Source organism: Choloepus didactylus, chromosome 23, assembly GCF_015220235.1.
Source record: "Choloepus didactylus isolate mChoDid1 chromosome 23, mChoDid1.pri, whole genome shotgun sequence".
Classification (NCBI taxonomy): Eukaryota; Metazoa; Chordata; class Mammalia; order Pilosa; family Megalonychidae; genus Choloepus; species Choloepus didactylus.
Window position 1 is genome coordinate 26167182 of NC_051329.1, and position 17918 is coordinate 26185099.

Consider the following 17918-nt stretch of genomic DNA (forward strand, 5'->3'; position numbering starts at 1 on the left):
CCAGGAAGAAGACGGTGGCATAGAAAGTAGTGGAAGCTACTTTGTCCCCCTGGAACAACTAATAAACAACCAGGAATAAGAAGTAAATAATCTGGAATAACTGCGGGGGAACACATATGACTGTCCCCTCATCATACACCAACCAGAATTGGGAGGAATGCCAGAGATTGTAGCAAAAAATCTGTACGTAAAAACTGCAGCTCCAAGCTGGAAGGCCCCTCTCCCCACAGCCCGAAATGCAAAGCCTCGCAGTGCTAGAGAGCAGCACTCTCCAAGCAAGAGAATATAGCTCAGCTGAATTCCAACTGGGATTTTAATTAACAAATGTGGACTGCTCAATACTAGATACAAATCTCCAACAAGCAGACAGAGGCTTTTGGTGACGACTGACCTTGGAGAGCCAGAGGGTGGCCACAGACTGGCTCTGAAGGCAGCTTTCTGTCCCTCTTTTGGCTCAGTGGAGAAAGCCTCAGCCATTTCCAGTTCCCAGTGCTCTGACCCAGACAAGGCTGGAAATAGCACAGGCAGAGAGACTATTCAAATGTAAATGACCTCTCTCTAGGGGGTGTATTTTCCCTAAGAGGAAGAAGGTGGTGCCAAGATCTACTACCTGCCTTCCATTCAGAACCAGACCCCAGAGCCTGGAGGAAAACATCTACGGGCCCCATCTCCTTACACCAGTCTGGAGCTACAGGCTGACAGGCGCCACCTGCTGGGCGAAAAGCACAGTGACTTGAGGCCTCACAGGGTATACCAATCTTCTAAGACACAGGGAGACTCAGGGAGACATGATAATATTGCCCCCTTCTGAGACCTGAGCCCATTCTGGTCTGGGAAAACATGATTCGGGTAACCAAGGAAATGAGATGCCTAGACAACAGAAAACTACAACCTACACTAAGAAAAACAAAGTTATGGCCCAGTCAAAGAACAAACTTCCACTTCAACTGAGATACAGGAATTGAAACAACTAACACTAAATCAATTCAAAAAGTTTAGGGAAGATACGGCAAAAGAGATGAAACATATAATGAAAACAGTGGGCATACATAAGGTAGAAATAGAAAATTTGAAAAAACAACTGGCAGAATCTATGGAAAGGAAAGGCACAACACAAGAGATGAAAGACACAATGGAAACATACAACAGCAGATCTCGAGAGACAGAAGAAAACACTCAGGAACTAGAGAACAAGGCACCTGAAAGCCTACACACAAAAGAACAGATAGAGAAAAGAACCGAAAAATATGAGCAACATCTCTGGGAACTTAAGGACAAAATGAAATGCAGGAATGCATCTGTCATTGGTGTCCCAGAAGGAGAAGAGAAGGGAAAAGGAGCAGAAGCAATAACAGACAAAATAATCAATGAAAATTTCCCATCTCTTATGAAAGACATAAAATTATGGATCCAAGAACAGATCTGAATAGGCCAATGCCAAGATATTTAATAATCAGATTATCAAATATCACCTACAAAGGAAGCTTGATAAGACTATGTGTGAATTTCTCAATAGAAACCATGGAGCAAGAAGGAAGTGGAGTGATATATTTAATATACTGAAAGAGAAAAACCACCAACCAAGCATCCTATATCCAGCAAAACTGTCCTTCAAATATGAGGGAAAGCTTAAAATATTCTCTGACAAACAGACAATGACAGAGTTTGTGAACAAGATAGCTGTTCTACAGAAAAAAACTAAAGGAAGCACTACAGACAGAAAGGAAAAGACAGGAGTGAGAGGTTTGCAACACAATTTTGGGAGATAGTAGCACAGCAGTGTAAGTACAGTGAACAAAGATGACTGTGAGCCTGGTTGAAAGAGGAAGGTTAGGACCACATGGGACACCAGAACAAAAGACAAAAGATAAAGACTGAGACTATATAACTCAATAAAACCTAGGGTGTTCAATGATTGTAATAAAAGGTACAAATATGTTTTTACATGAGGTAAAACAAATGAATGTCAATATTGCAAGGCGTTAAAAATAGGGTGGGGTTGAGGGGAAAATACAATCAATGCAAACTAGAAACTACAATTAACAGAAACATTGTATTATGCTTCCTTTAATATACAAAGGCAATATACCAAAGGTAAATGGCATTGGTGATGTTGTCTGGCTCTTTATTCTACTTTAGTTTAATGCTATCTTTCTTTTTTCTTTTTTTTTTTTTCTTTTTTTTTTTTTTTTTTTGCTTCCTATATGTCATGTTTTTTTCTCTCTCTCTCTCTCTTTCTTTTTTCTTTTTCTATTGTCTCTCTACCTTCTTTGACTCTTCCTCCTTCTTTGGGGAAGAAATGGAGATGTCCTTATATAGATAGCGGTGATGGTGCTAAATACATAAATACGTGACAATACAGGGAACAAATGATTGTTTACTTAGGACAGAATGTATAGCTTGTGAACAAAACTGCCTTTAAAAAAATGGGTTGATGAAGAAATCTTGAGGGCACTATATTGAGTGAAATAAGCCAGACACATAAGGACAATATTGCAGAGTCTCACTGACATGAACTAATTATAACATGTAAACTCATAGACATGAAATATAAGTTACCAGGATATAGAATGAGGCTAAAGAATGGGGAGCGGTTGCTTATTATGAGCAGAATGTTCAACTAGGGTGAACTTAAACATTTGGAAGTGGACAGAGGTGATAGTAGCATGTTGTGAGAATAACTAACAGTGCTGAATGGTGTGTGAAGGTGGTGGAAATGGTAAGCTCAGAATCATGTATGTCACCAGAAGGAAAGTTGAAGGTTAAAAGATGGGAATATATAAAACAGTGAACCTTGTAGTGGACAATGTCTGTGATTAACTGTACAAATATTAGAAATCTTTCTCATGAACTAGAACAAATGTATGATACTATAACTAGAAGTTAATAATAGAGGGGCATATAGGAAAAAAATACATACCTATTGCAAACTATATACTACAGTTAGTACTATTTTAACATTGTTTCATCAACAGTAACTAATGGTACTATACCAAAACTGTGAATCAATAATGGAGGGGGGATGTTTAGGTATATGGAAGGATTAGAGTTTCCTTTTTTTGTCTTTATTTCTTCTCTGGAATCAGAAGATGAAAGCAATGCAATATGGGAGCAAAGGACCAGCAGACACCAGCCACTTGCCTTCCCAGTTAAGAGAGGTGCTGTCAATGCCGTCAGCCTTTCTTCAGTGAAGGTATCCTCTTGTTGATGCCTTAGTTTGGACACTTTTTTGGTCTTAGAACTGTAAATTTGTAACCTAGTAAATCCCCTTTATAAAAGCCAATCCATTTCTGGTATATTGCATTCCAGTTGCTTCAGCAAACTGAAACAGCTAGTGAAATTGAACATCTTTTCATATGCTTTAGAGCCATTTGTATTTCCTCTTTGGAAGTGTCTCTCCTTGTCTTTTGCCCATTTTTCAATTGGGTTGTCTTCTTATTGTTGAGTTGTAGGATCTCTTTAAATATTAGGGATATTAAACCCTTATCCAATATGTGGTCTCCAAATATTGTCACCTATTGAGTAGACTGCCTTTTTACTTTCCTGACAAAGTCCTTTGATGTGTAAATGTATTCAATTTGAGGAGATCCTATTTATCTATTTCTTCTTTCATTCCTTGCACTTTGGGTGTAAGGTCTAGAAAACCATCTCCGTCACAAGATCTTTAAGATATTTCCCTACATTTTCTTCTAAAAGTTTTATGTTCTTAGTTCTGTTAGGTCTTTGATCCATTTTGAGTTAATTTTTGAATAAGGTGTGTGTGCCAGTTTGTATATTTATGTCCCCCAGAAAAAGCCATATTCTTTAATGCATTCTTGTGGGGGCAGACATATTAGTGTGGATTGGGTTGGAACCTATTGGTTCAGTGTCCATGGAGATGTGAACCACCCAACTGTACATGATAACTCTGATTGGATAATTTCCAAGGAGGCATGGCCCCACCCATTCAGCGTGGGCCTTGTTTAGTTTACTAGAGCACTATATAAGCTCAGACAGAAGGAGCTCATAGCTAGCTGGAGCTGAAACAGACATTTTGAAGATGGCTGTTGGAAGCTAATGCAGGCATTTTGGAGAATGCCATTTTGAAATGCAACCTGGGAGCAAGCAGACGCCAGCCATATGCCTTCCCAGCTAACAGAGGTTTTCCGAATGCCAATGGCCTTTCTCCAGTGAAGGTACCCTTTGTTGATGGACACTTTATGGCCTTAAGACTGTAACTGTGTAACCAAATAAACCCCTTTTTATAAAAGCCAATCCATTTCTGGTGTTTTGCATTCTGGCAGCATTAGCAAACTGGAACAGTGTGAAATAGGGGTCCTCTTTCATTCTTTTGGATATGGATATCCAGTTCTCCAAAAACACTTTGTTGATGAGACTGCTCTGCCCCAGCTGAGTAGACTTGGTCGCCTTATCAAAAATCAACTGTCCATAGACGAAAGCGTCTATTTCTGAACATTCCATTTGATTCCATTGGTCAGTACTATCTATCTTTATGCCAGTACGATGCTGTTTTGAACACTACAGCTTTGTAATATGCTTTAGAGTCATGTAGTGTGAGACCTCCCCCTTTATTTTTCTTTCTCAAGATATTTTTAGCTATTCAGGGTACACTGCCCTTGAAAATAAATTTGATTATTGGTTTTTCTATTTCTGCAAAGTAAGTTGTTTGGATTTTAATTGGTATTGCATTAAATCTATAAATCAATTTGGGTAGAACTGACATCTTAACAATATTTAGTCTTCCAATCCATAAACACTGTATGTCCTTCCATTTATTTAGGTCTTCCTTGATTTCTTTTAGGAATATTTTGGATTTTTCTGTGTATAGGTGTTCCAGTTTGCTAATGCTGCCACTATGCAAAACACCAGAAATGGACTGGCTTTTATAAAGGAGGTTTATTTGGTTACAAATTTACAGTCTGAAGGCCATGAAAATGTCCAAATTAAGGCACCAACATGAGTATACCTCCACCAAAGGAAGAAAGTGTCCAGAAAGCCTCTGTTAGCTAGGAAGGCATGTAGCAGGCATCTGCTTGTCCCAGGTTGTGTTCCAGCTCCTCTCTCAGCTCCTGTGTATTCTTCAAAATATTGCTCTTGGGGCATCTTGTCCTCTCGTAGCTTCTCCAGAGCAAACACTGGGCTAGCACCTCCAAAGTGTCAGCAAAAGTCTGCTTTCAACAGCCATGTCCAAAATGTGTCTCTCGGCTGCAACACCTCATTCTGTCTGTGAACACTTTTATAGGATTCCAGTGATTCAATTAAGATCAACCCTGAATGGGTGGGGTAACACCTCCATGGAAATTATCCAATCAAAGGTCTTGCCCACAGTTGATTGAGTCACATCTCCATGGAAACACTCAAAGGATTCCAACATAATCAACACTGAAACATCTGCCCCCACAAGATTGCACTGAAGATCATGTCATTTTGAGGGACATAATACATCCAGACTGGCACAATAGGTCTCTTACAACCTTGATTAAATTTATATCTAAATATTTTAATATTTTGGTTGCTATTATAAATGGAATTTTTTCCTTGATTTCCTCCTCAGATTGCTCATTACTACTGTATAAAACACTATTGATTTTTGCATGATGATCTTGTATACTGCCACTTTGCTGTACTCTTTTATTAGGTCTAGTAGCTTCACTGTAGATTTTTAAGGATTTTCTACATATAGGATCATGTCATCTGTAAACAGTGAACATTTTATTCCCTTCTTTCCAATTTGGATGCCTTTTATTTCTTTTTCTTGCCCAAATGCTCTAGCTAGAACTTCCAGCACAAGGTTGAATAACAATGGTAACAGTGGATATCCTTGTCTTGTTCCTGATCTTAGAAGGTGTGATGGTTAGTTTCATGTGTCCACTTGGCCAGGTGATGGTGTCCAGGTGTCCGGTCAAGCAAGCACTGGCCTAACCATTACTGCAAGGACATTTGTGGCTGGTTAATAAACCAGAAGGCTGGTTTATTGAATTATTAGTCAATTGGCTGCAGCTGTGATTGATTACATCAATGAAGGGCATGTCTTCCGCAACAAGAGAATTCAATCAGCTGGATTTAGTCCAATCAGTTGAAGACTTTTAAGTGAGACAGATAGAGGCCTTTCACTTCTTCAGCTAGCCAACAAAGCATTTCCTGAGGAGTTCATCAAACACATTCACTGGTGTTGCCAGTTCGCTGCCTGAAGAGTTCATCAAACACATTCATCAGAGTTGTCAGTTTGCTGCCATTGGACTGCCAGACTGCTGCCTGACCTACGGAATTTAGACTTGTGCATCCCCACAGTTGGGTGAGATACTTTTATAAAATTTTACATTTAGATATCTCTTGTTGATTCTGCTTGCCTTAAGAACTCTAAATAATACAGAGGGAAAGCTTTCATATATCTTCTTTATAAGGTTGAGGAAGTTGCATTCTATTCCATTCTTTGAAGTGCTTTCATCAAGAAAGGATGCTGAATATTGTCAAATGCCTTTTCTGCATCAATCAAGAAGATCATGTGGTTTTTCTCCTTTGATTTATTGATGTGGGTATTACATTAATTGATTTTCTTGTGTTTAACCAGCCTTGCATACCTGGAATAAAACACACTTGGTCACGGTGTCTAATTCTTTTAATGTGCCGCTGGATTGAATTTGAAAGTATTTTTGGGGGGATTTTTGCATCTATATTCACCAGAGAAATTGGTCTGTAATTTTCTTTTCTTGTAGTATCTTTATCAGGCTTTGGTACAGGGTGATCTTGGCCTCACAGAATGAGTTAAGGAGTATTCCTTCCTTTTCAATTTCTGGAAGGGTTTTAGCAGGATTGGTATTAGTTCTTCTTTTAATGATTGGAAGAATTCACCTGTGAAAGATCTTGTCCTAGGCTTTTCTTTGGTGGGAGGTTTTGATGACTGATTCAATCTCTTTATTTGTAATTGGTCTATTGAGGACTTCTATTTCTCCTAAATTCAGTGTAGGCTGTTCTTGTGTTTCTAGGAATTTGTCCATTTCATCCAAGGTGTCTAATTTTTTGCTCTAGTTGTTCATTGTATCCTCTTAATGATCCTTTTTATTTTTGTGGGTTCAGTAGTAATGTCCCTTCCTCTTATTTCCGACATTATTTATTTTCATCTCCTCCTTTTTTTATTTTTGTGAGTCTAACTAAGGGTTTGTCAATTTTACTGTTCTTCTCAAAGAATCAATTTTTGGTTTTAACAGTTCTCTCTATTGTTTCTTTAGTCTCAATTTCATTTATTTCTTCTCTAATCTTTGTTATTTCTTTTCTTCTGCTTGCTTTAGGGTTAGTTTATTGTTCTTTTTCTTGTTCCTCCAGGTGTGCAGTTAGTTCTTTGATTTTAGCTCTTTCTTCTTTTTAAATGTAAGCACTTGAGGGTATAAATTTCCCCCTCAGGACTGCCTTCGCTGCATCCCCTATGTTTTCTTATGTTGTGTTCTCGTTTTCACTCATCTTGAGATATTTACTGATTTCCCTTGCAATTTCATCTTTGACCCACTGATTGTTAGAGAATGTTATTTCACGTCCATATATTTCTGGATTATCCGGTTCTCTTCCTATTATTCATTTCCAGCTTCATTTCATTATGATCACAGAAGATGCTTTGCATGATTTCATTCTTTCTAAATTTATTGGCACTTGTTTCATGACCCAACATGTGGTGGATCCTAGAGAACGCTCCATGAGCACTTGAGAAGAATATATAGTCTGTTGCTATGGGCTGCAATGTTCTACATAGTCTGTTAGGGCCAATTCAATTATACAATTCATATCCTGTTTCCTTACTGATCTTCCACCTAGATGTTCTAATTATTGATAAGAGTGGTATATTGAAGTCTCCAACTATTAGTGTACAGGTGTCTATTCCTCCCTTCAGTTTTGTCAATGTTTGCCTCATGTATTTTGGAGACCATGATTAGGTGCAAAAATATTTATGACTGTTATTTCTTATTGGTGGATTGTTCCTTTTATTAATATATAGTGTCCTCCTCTGACTCTTATAACAGCCTTTCTCTTAAAATCTATTTTGTCTGATATTTGTATAGGTACCCCAGCTCTTTTTGGGTTATCATTGCATGGAATATCTTTTTCCAATCTTTCACTTTCAACCCATTTGTGTCTTTGGGTCTTAAGTGAGTAAGGCGTAAATAATATATAGTTGGATCATGCTTTTTTATACATTCTGCCAACCTCTGTCTTTTGATTGGGGAGTTTAATCCATTAACTTTCAGCACTGTTACTGTAAATGCAGTACTTACTTCTGTCATTTTGTCCATTGGTTTTTAAATATCTTTTTTCTCTCTTTTCCTTTATTGCAACCTCCTTTTCTGTATAGTTGATCTTTTGTGATGTGTCTGACTGATCTATTTCTCATTTCTGTTTCTGCATATTTCGAAAATAATTTCTTTGAAGTTATCTTGGGGGGTGGGGGGTGGTTACACTACACAACCTACATCTGTAACCTACTAATTTATTTTTTTATCTTCATTTTATTGAGATATATTCACATACCACGCAGTCATACAAAACAAATTGTACATTCGATTGTTCACAGTACCATTACATAGTTGTACATTCATCACCTAAATCAATCCTTGACACCTTCATTAGCACACACACAAAAATAACAAGAATAATAATTAAAGTGAAAAAGAGCAATTGAAGTAAAAAAGAACACTGGGTACCTTTGTCTGTTTGTTTGTTTGTTTCCTTCCCCTATTTTTCTACTCATCCATCCATAAACTACACAAAGGGGAGTGTGGTCCTTATGGCTTTCCCAATCCCATTGTCACCCCTCATAAGCTACATTATTATACAATTGTCTTCGAGACTCATGGGTTCTGGGTTGTAGTTTGATAGTTTCAGGTATCTACCACCAACTACCCCAATTCTTTAGAACCTAAAAAGGGTTGTCTAAATTGTGCGTAAGAGTGCCCACCAGAGTGACCTCTCGGCTCCTTTTGGAATCTCTCTGCCACTCAAGCTTATTTCATTTCCTTTCACATCCCCCTTTTGGTCAAGAAGATGTTCTCTGTCCCACGATGCCAGGTCTACATTCCTCCCCGGGAGTCATATTCCATGTTGCCAGGGAGATTCACTCCCCTGGGTGTCTGATCCCACATAGGGGGGAGGGCAGTGATTTCACCTTTCAAGTTGGCTTAGCTAGAGAGAGAGGGCCACATCTGAGCAACAAAGAGGCATTCGGGAGGAGGCTCTTAGGCACAATTATAGGGAGGCCTAGCCTCTCCTTTGCAGCAACCGTCTTCCCAAGGGTAAAACCTATGGTAGAGGGCTCAACCCATCAAACCACCAGTCCCCTATGTCTGTGGTCATGTTAGCAACCATCGAGGTGGGGTAGGCCAGTACCCCTGCATTCTCCACAGGCTCCTCAAGGGGGCACTACATATTTTTTTCCTTGTTTTTTTTTTTTTAACTTTTTTTTCTTTTTTAAATCAACTGTATGAAAAAAAAATAAAAAAAAAAAACATACAATAAAAGAACATTTCAAAGAGACCATAACAAGGGAGTAAGAAAAAGACAACTAACCTAAGATAACTGCTTTACTTCCAACATGTTCCTACTTTACCCCAAGAAAGTTACCTAATACAGCAACATTTCTGTGAACTTGTTCCTACTACAGCCATCAGAAATTAACAGACCATAGTCATTACTGGGCATCCCCAGAATGTTAAATAGCTTATCTGTTCTTCTTGGATTATTGTTCCCCCTTCCTTAATTGCTCTCTATTGCTAGTTCCCCTACATTCTACATTATAAACCATTTGTTTTACATTTTTCAAAGTTCACATTAGTGGTAGCATATAATATTTCTCTTTTTGTGCCTGGCTTATTTCGCTCAGCATTATGTCTTCAAGGTTTATCCATGTTGTCATATGTTTCACGAGATCGTTCCTTCTTACTGCTGTGTAGTATTCCATCATGTGTATATGCCACATTTTCTTTATCCACTCATCTGTTGAAGGACATTTGGGTTGTTTCCATCTCTTGGCAATTGTGAATAATGCTGCTATGAACATTGGCGTGCAGATATCTGTTTGTGTCACTGCTTTCCGATCTTCCGGGTATATACTGAGAAGTGCAATCGCTGGATCGAATGGTAACTCTATATCTAGTTTTCTAAGGAACTGCCAGACTGACTTCCGGAGTGGCTGAACCATTATACAGTCCCACCAACAATGAATAAGAGTTCCAATTTCTCCACATCCCCTCCAGCATTTGTAGTTTCCTGTTTGTTTAATGGCAGCCACTCTAATCGGTGTTAGATGGTATCTCATTGTGGTCTTAAATTGCATCTCTCTAATAGCTAGTGAAGCTGAACATGTTTTCATGTGTTTCTTGGCTATTTGTATTTCCTCTTCAGAGAACTGTCTTTTCATATCTTTTGCCCATTTGATAATTGGGCTGTCCGTACTATCGTCGTTGAGTTGTAGGATTTCTTTACATATGCAAGATATCAGTCTTCTGTCAGATACATGGTTTCCAAAAATTTTTTCCCATTGAGTTGGTTACCTCTTTACCTTTTGAGAAATTCCTTTGAGGTACAGAAACTTCTAAGCTTGAGGAGTTCCCATTTATCTATTTTTCCTTTTTTTGCTTGTGCAACAACCTACATCTGTAACCTACTATTTTAAAAAGATACCAAGTTAGCTTCAACAGCATACACATTGTCTGCTCCCATATCCCCGTTTCCCATTTATGTTGTTTTTGTCCCAGTTTACTACTTTATATTTTGCACATCCATTATCAAGGAATTTGCCTTTTCCTTCTTCAATTTTAATCTGATTCTTATATGAATTAAAGAGTAGAGGTGTCTATTGAGGACACAGTGCTACTGGGTTTTGCATTTATCCTTTTAGTTACCCTTGCTGATGATCTTCATTTCTTCACTCTACTCCAAGCCACTCTCTCTTGCCTTTTCCTTTCAACCTACAGAACTCTCTTTAGTAGTTCTTGTAAGGGAGGTCTCTTGCTGACGAACTCCTGCAGTTTCTGTTTATTTGTGACTATTTTAACTCTCCCTCATTTTTTTAAGGACAGTTTAATAGGATAAAGTGTTTTTGGCTGGCACTTCTTTTCTTTTAGTACCTTAAATATATCATACCACTGACTTCTTGCCTCCATGATTTCTGATGAGAAACTGTCACTTAGTCTTATTCAGCACTTCTTGTATGTGACGAATCGATTTTCTCTTGCTGCTTTCAGAATTCTCTCTTTATCTGTGGCATTCAACATTCTGATTAGTGTCTCACATTGGGTCTATTAGGATTTATTCTGTTTGGAGTATGTTGAGCTTCTTGGATATGTATACATGTGTCTTTCATAAGAATTGAGAAGTTTTCTGCCCCTTGTCCTGCCTCTTCTCCTGGGATACCCATAATGTGAGTTTGTGTGCTTCATGCCATCACTCAAATCCCTGAGACACTGCTCAATTTTTTCTTTTCTTTTCTCTATCTGTCCTTCTGTCTGTAGTATTTTGATTGTCCTGACTTCTAGCTCATTCTAATTCTCTTCTGCCTGTTCAAATCTACTGTTTTGTGCCTCTACTATATTTTTAATCTCTACTACTGTAGCATTCATCCCCATAATTTCTGTTATGTTTCTTTTCATACTTTCAAATTTCTTTATGCTCACGCATTGTCTTAATATTCTTTGTGAATATTTTCCTTCATCTCTTTGAATTGATTTAGGAGATTTGTTTGAACATATTTGATTAGTTGTTCCAACTTCTGAGTATCCTCTAAAGTTTTAGTGTTTTTTTCCTTTGCTGAGCCTTATCTTCCTGTTTCTTAGTATGGCTTGTAATTTTTTGCTGATGTCTAAGCATCTGATCATCTTGATGAGTTAAGTATGATGGCCCATTTCTCCCTGTTGTCTAAGGTTTTACTGTTGACTGGCTTTGTGTTATACTTTTCTTTGATACTTGTTTCAACTTATTATAGACCTTTAGAATAGCCCATGTTCAGCTTTTCTCAGCTCTTTTTTATCTGATTCTTGCTGTGGATATGTGGTACAATTTTAATAACTGCACTTTATGCAACTGTTTCACCTCCAGGAGAGAGCTTTCTTTCCTCCATTCCTTCTCTGGGAATCTTGAACTGTTCTGCTTGTTATTCTGCATACTTTTCTCCCCAGCTCCTTTGATTTGTTTAAATTCTCTCCCTCATTGATTGTCCTGTTTTCCTTATACTTTTCAGTTCCGGGAACTGTCCTATCTTATAGCAGTTCATTTTAACCCCCTTTTTAATTTTTTTTTAATTTTTTCTATGAGTCTTTTCTGTTTCTTGTTTCTTCCCCATTAAGGTATCCTGCCCCGACGAGCCAGATGGGGGTCAATCCAGAAAATTCAGAAAAGTACATTTTCACTTTAGGTGTCCAGCTGACTGAAACTGGGTTGAGTAAGGGCACAACAGATCCTACCAGCCTTTCCATTGTGGTTTCTTTTTTCTCCCAGTGGGCCTTTTTGTATGCAGCACTCTGTAGTGGCTTGTATTCCACCCTGGGTCTCTGCGGACTTGGGCCCCTGTGCCTGTATACACATGGAGTTCTAACTCACTGCCATGAGTCTTCTCATCTCAGTCTGTGGTGGGTGCTTTGCTCCCTTTGTGTGACTCCCAAGCATCAGGACGAAGTGAGGGGGTAGGGGAACAGGGACCAACCAGCATCTGGGACAGAATTCTCCTACCTGAGATTTTTTTCTGTTTCTTCAATTCAGCATTTGTGAAGTCCTTCTCCAGTCTTTACCATCCTCCAGAGCTCTAAGCAAGTGGAGTTAGCCCCTTTATTCACTAAATCTCTGTGGTGGCTTTTACAGGGAGTGTCTTATGTCACTATTTTGACGATGTCACTATCTCATTTCAGGGTTGATGTTGCATCCCCTTGCACTTCATCCAAGAAGCAATGAGAACATGTGTAATCCAAATACGACAGAGGTCAATTACAGTTAAACAGTATACAAGGGTACACATAAGAAAAAGCCGAATAAAGAGAGGCATAGGGCAAGGTCTGGTATTATCTCAAACGTATGCTACTGTGTTTTTTCCACATGGAGTCAGACCATGTCACTCTCCAGGCACAGCAATATATTTTTTCAATCATGGAAGCTCACCTGATATTCAAGTGTCGTGAGTTTCGTATGCGGTATCATTACATAGACATGACTGGTGGAATCAATGTCCACATGGCTGAATGCAATCTTGAGCTTCCCCTCACCCTTGAGGTAGGGGAGGTCAGGTTGACATGATCTCTATGCTTTTATTTGTATAATATAGCCATTTCCCCATGGAATTAAAAGTTTTTCAAAAACATCCTGGAAAAAAAATACTGATGAACCTCTACATAGGTTGATGAGAAAAAAACAGAGAAAGCATAAATTACCAATATCAAAAATGAAAGCATAACACTACAGATCCTACAGACATTTAAAGAATAAGGGAAATATTGCTAACAACTTTATGCCAATGCATGTGACAACCTAGATTAAATGAAAAAATTCATAAAAAGAAATAGACTATCAAAAATGATGCAAGAAGAACTAGAAGACTTACACAGCCCTATATCAATAACAGAAATTGAATTCAAAATTAAAACCTTACCACAAAGAAAAGTCCAGATAAAGAAGGCTTCACTGGTGAATTCTATCAAACAATTAAGGAACAAATAATACCAATCCCATACAAATTACTTCAGAAAACACAGGAATGCATTTTACAAGGCCAATATCACTTGGAAATCAAAATCAAAGACATAATAAAAAAAAGAAAACTATAGCTCAACATCCCTCAAGAACAAAGATTTTAATATTTCAAGTTTTTAGCAAATCAAATCCAACAATATATAAAAAGGATAACACATAATAAGTAAGTGGGATTTATCCCATGAATGCAAGGATGGTTAAATAAGTCAATTTACCATATTAACAAAGTAAATGAGAAAAAAAAATAACTTCAATAGACAAAAAAATGGCAAAATTCAACACTCATTATTAATAGGAATTGAAGGAAACTATCAACATGATTAAGGGCATCTAAGAAAAACCTACACCTTCACAATAAAAGGCTCAATGCTTTCTCCCAACCCAAACGTCACGAATGAGTAAACAAAGTTTGCTCTCACTACTTCTATTCAACATTGTACTGGATGTCCTAAACAGTGCAATAGGACAAGAAAAGGAAATAAAAGGTATACACCTAGGAGAGGAAGAAGTAAAACTGTAGTTACTTGCAGGCAACATGATCATGTACATAGAAAATCCAAAGGAATCTACAAAAAATTTACCATAACTAATGGGAAAATTTAACAGGGTTACATGACATAAGTTCAATATATAAAAATCCGTTCTAATTCTATAAACTAGCAATAGATAATCAGAAAATGAAAATGTTTTTAAATCTATTTACAATAGCATCAAAAAGCAAAATACTTAGGAATAGATTGAATGAAAGATATACAAGGCCTAAACTTCATGAAACTACAAAAAGTTGGAAAGGGAAATAAAAGAGCCAAATAAAGCTAAATAAATGGAGAGCGATGCCATACTAAAATAATGCTAAGATGGCAATTATCTCCATTGACCTAAAAATACAATGTAATCCCAACCAAATCCCAGGTTTTCTGAAGAAATTGATAAACTGACTCTATAATATATATAGAAAGGCGAAGAAATAGAATACCCAAAACAATTTAGAAAAAGAACAAAGCTCTGGAACTTAATACTACCTAATTTCAAGACTTACTTCAAAGCTACAGTAATTAAGACAGTATGATTAGGGCATAAGAATAGATACATAGATCAATGAGACAAAATAGAGACCAGAAATAGACCTATACTTTTATGGTCAGTTGGTTTTTTAAAAAGGTGCCAAGTGGCTCAATGGGAAAGGATAGCCTTTAAAATGAATGTTGCTAGATGGAACTTTGAATAGGAAGTGAGATACGGTAGGCTAGTATAGGCTGGAGTGAAATAGTGACACATCCCAGAGTAATTTGGGCAGATAATAAAAAATATATTTACAGCCTCCCCCTCCCCAGCCCCGAGGATCTGGGGGAAGGTGCGGATGCGTTGGACTTCCTCACCTGGACTGGTGTTGATGTTGTCAAACATTGGGACTGGAGGTTTGATGTGCTGAGCCCTCGAGCATGGGACTTGCCCTTATGAAGCTCGTTACTACAAAGGAGAGGCTAAACTTGCATACAATTGTGCCTAAGAGTCTCCCCCTGAGTACCTCTTTGTTGCTCAGATGTGGCCCTCTCTCTATATAACTGAGCCATCTCGACAGGTGAACTCGCTGCCCTCCCCGCTAAGTGGGACCCGACTCCCAGGGTTGTAAATCTCCCTGGCAATGAAGAATATGACTCCCAGGGATGAATGTGGACCCAGCATCATGGGACTGAGAGTATCTTCTTGACCAAAAGGGGGATGCAAAATGAGACAAAATAATTTCAGTGGCTGAGAGATTTCAAATGGAGTCGAGAGGTCACTCTGGTGGACATTCTTATGCACTATATAGATAACACCTCTTAGGTTTTAATGTATTGGAATAGCTAGAAGTAAATACCTGAAACTACCAAACTCCAACCCAGCAGTCTGGACTCCTGAAGACAATTATAAAATAATGTAGATTACAAGGGGTGACAGTGTGATTGTGAAGACCTTGTGGATCACACCCCTTTTATCTATTGTATGGATGAGTAGAAAAATGGGGATAAAAACTAAAGGACAAATGGAGTGGGATGGGGGGGATGATTTGGGTGCTCTTTTTTCACTTTTATTTTTTATTCGTGTTCTGGTTTTTTCTGATGTAAGGAAAATGTTCAGAGATAGATTGCGGTGATGAACGCATAACTATGTTATCATACTGTGGACAGCGGATTGTATACCATGGATGACTGTATGGTGTGTGAATGTACTTCAATAAAACGGAATTTAATAAAAAAAAAATGAATGTTGCTAGAACATGGTTATCTATATGGAAAAAAATTAAACCTTGACCCTTATTGAACACCATACCCAAAATTTAACTCAAAATTAATCACAGATTTAAAGGTCAAAACTACAAAAAATTATAGAATAAAACGTAGGAGAAAATCTTTATAACCTTGGGTAAGACAAAGCTTTCTTTCACAGGACACAAAAAGAATAAACACAAAAGAAAACTGAAAGAAAATGTCTACCTGAAGTTAGAGATAAAGTATCATAATTTAGTAGTAAGTCTGGGCTAGTTCCTCTTTGAAAGCTTGCATTATGTCTTGTTCATACCTCTTTTGCAGTCCATACCATATGAAAATCATTATTCCATTAAGATAAAACAGACATAAAAATAAAAGACTTTCAATCTAACTTCTGGAGATTTTGGATCTTTACATAAAAGATTAACAAAAAGAGAGTTAAAAATTGGAAGGTAGCTTTTCACACATCAAACATTTTACGTGAAGACTTTAGAAAGGCAAAGGATTACTGTGAAAAACAATCAGAAAAGTCAAAATTAAAAGAGAAAGGAATTGATAAAATTTCATTATTAAGTGAAACTTCCTATACATAATGAATATATCCTGAAAAAATAATTATAAAATCAAGTTTTTATAAAAGGAAATATTTGTATGTAGTGGGGTAATTTCATTATATATTCATTTTACTATGAATCATATTGTATAGAAAGGGCTTTTTATGATTTTAATAATGAACCCTAATTTATATTTCATGTAATTCAAGATGTTCCTAAGTTAGTTTGCTTAAAGCCAAATATGGAGCTGAAATATAAATGCAAATTTAAATATACAATAACTTCACTTATGAGGAAAAAACTCAGAGACCAAAACTTGAGAGAAATTATCCTAAAAGGCTGATTTTTTCAACTATAATCACGAATGTCCATTTGTTATAGCCAGAGGGGTAAAAACCACAAGAGGTTGAAAAGACCAAGTGGAGACAATACAGAAAACTGAAAGATAAAAGTATAAAGTTTTTCATAAATATAAGAAGGACACAAGATAAGTATATTCAAAAAAAAAAATGGAGACAATTTGAAAATTAAGCTCTCTATACTTAAAGGATCATTGCATCAACCACAGTCTTTTTTTAAAAAAGTAGAGATGACATATGCCAAGCCCTGGTGGAATAAGATACTAATTTGAACCCTCAGGAAAAAAGTCACAACCATAATTATAATTTCTGAACACCTACTATGTACAATAAACATAAATAATTTCTAATCCTTACATAATCACCTTACAAGATAGATATTATTATACCCATTTTAAGAGATTCAGACAGGTTAAGAGATTTGCCCAAGGCCATAATGTCATTAAATGGAGGGTCAGGTATTTGAACCTAGATTTATCCTTTAAAATGGAATTTCAACTCCCAAATGGTATCACATAAAATTTTTCTAAACAGTTTTTGTTCCATTTATAATGATTAACAGTTATTTTTAAATCCTTAGGGAAATTACAGAATACTAAATAATTCATGAAGTAGCAGCAATACTGCAAATTCCACTGAATGAGGCCAAAAAAACTATCAAAGTCAAAGGATAAAGTACTGTGATATATTATTAATATATTAAGAATCTTTTTAAAACCTCTAGGAAATATCCACTAACTTTTGTTAACCCAACAGAAAGCCAAGAAGAACATCAAATAGTTTCCTGGTTCAATAAAAAATATCTCAAAGACTTCAATCACATTTTAAGAAATCATTTCTAAAATAAAATAAGGGTTAGGGAGAGGGTAGGCTCACTAAAAATAAAGTATGTATAAGACAAAGATAACAACTCAAGCCTTGCACTATTCAAGGAAATATAGATAATTAAAATGATTTACTAGAAAAAAAGAAATTTCCCTAATAAATACCATTCTGAAACAGTCATTGACAGGAAACAAATATTAATGATTTTA

The 17918-nt window shown here is 36.9% G+C and overlaps 1 protein-coding gene across 3 annotated transcripts in view; it reads right to left on the reverse strand.

Moving 5' to 3' along the window:
• TTC28 (tetratricopeptide repeat domain 28) overlaps nt 1-17918 on the reverse strand; it is an 836277-nt gene that overhangs the window by 760672 nt on the left and 57687 nt on the right. The window lies entirely within an intron of this gene.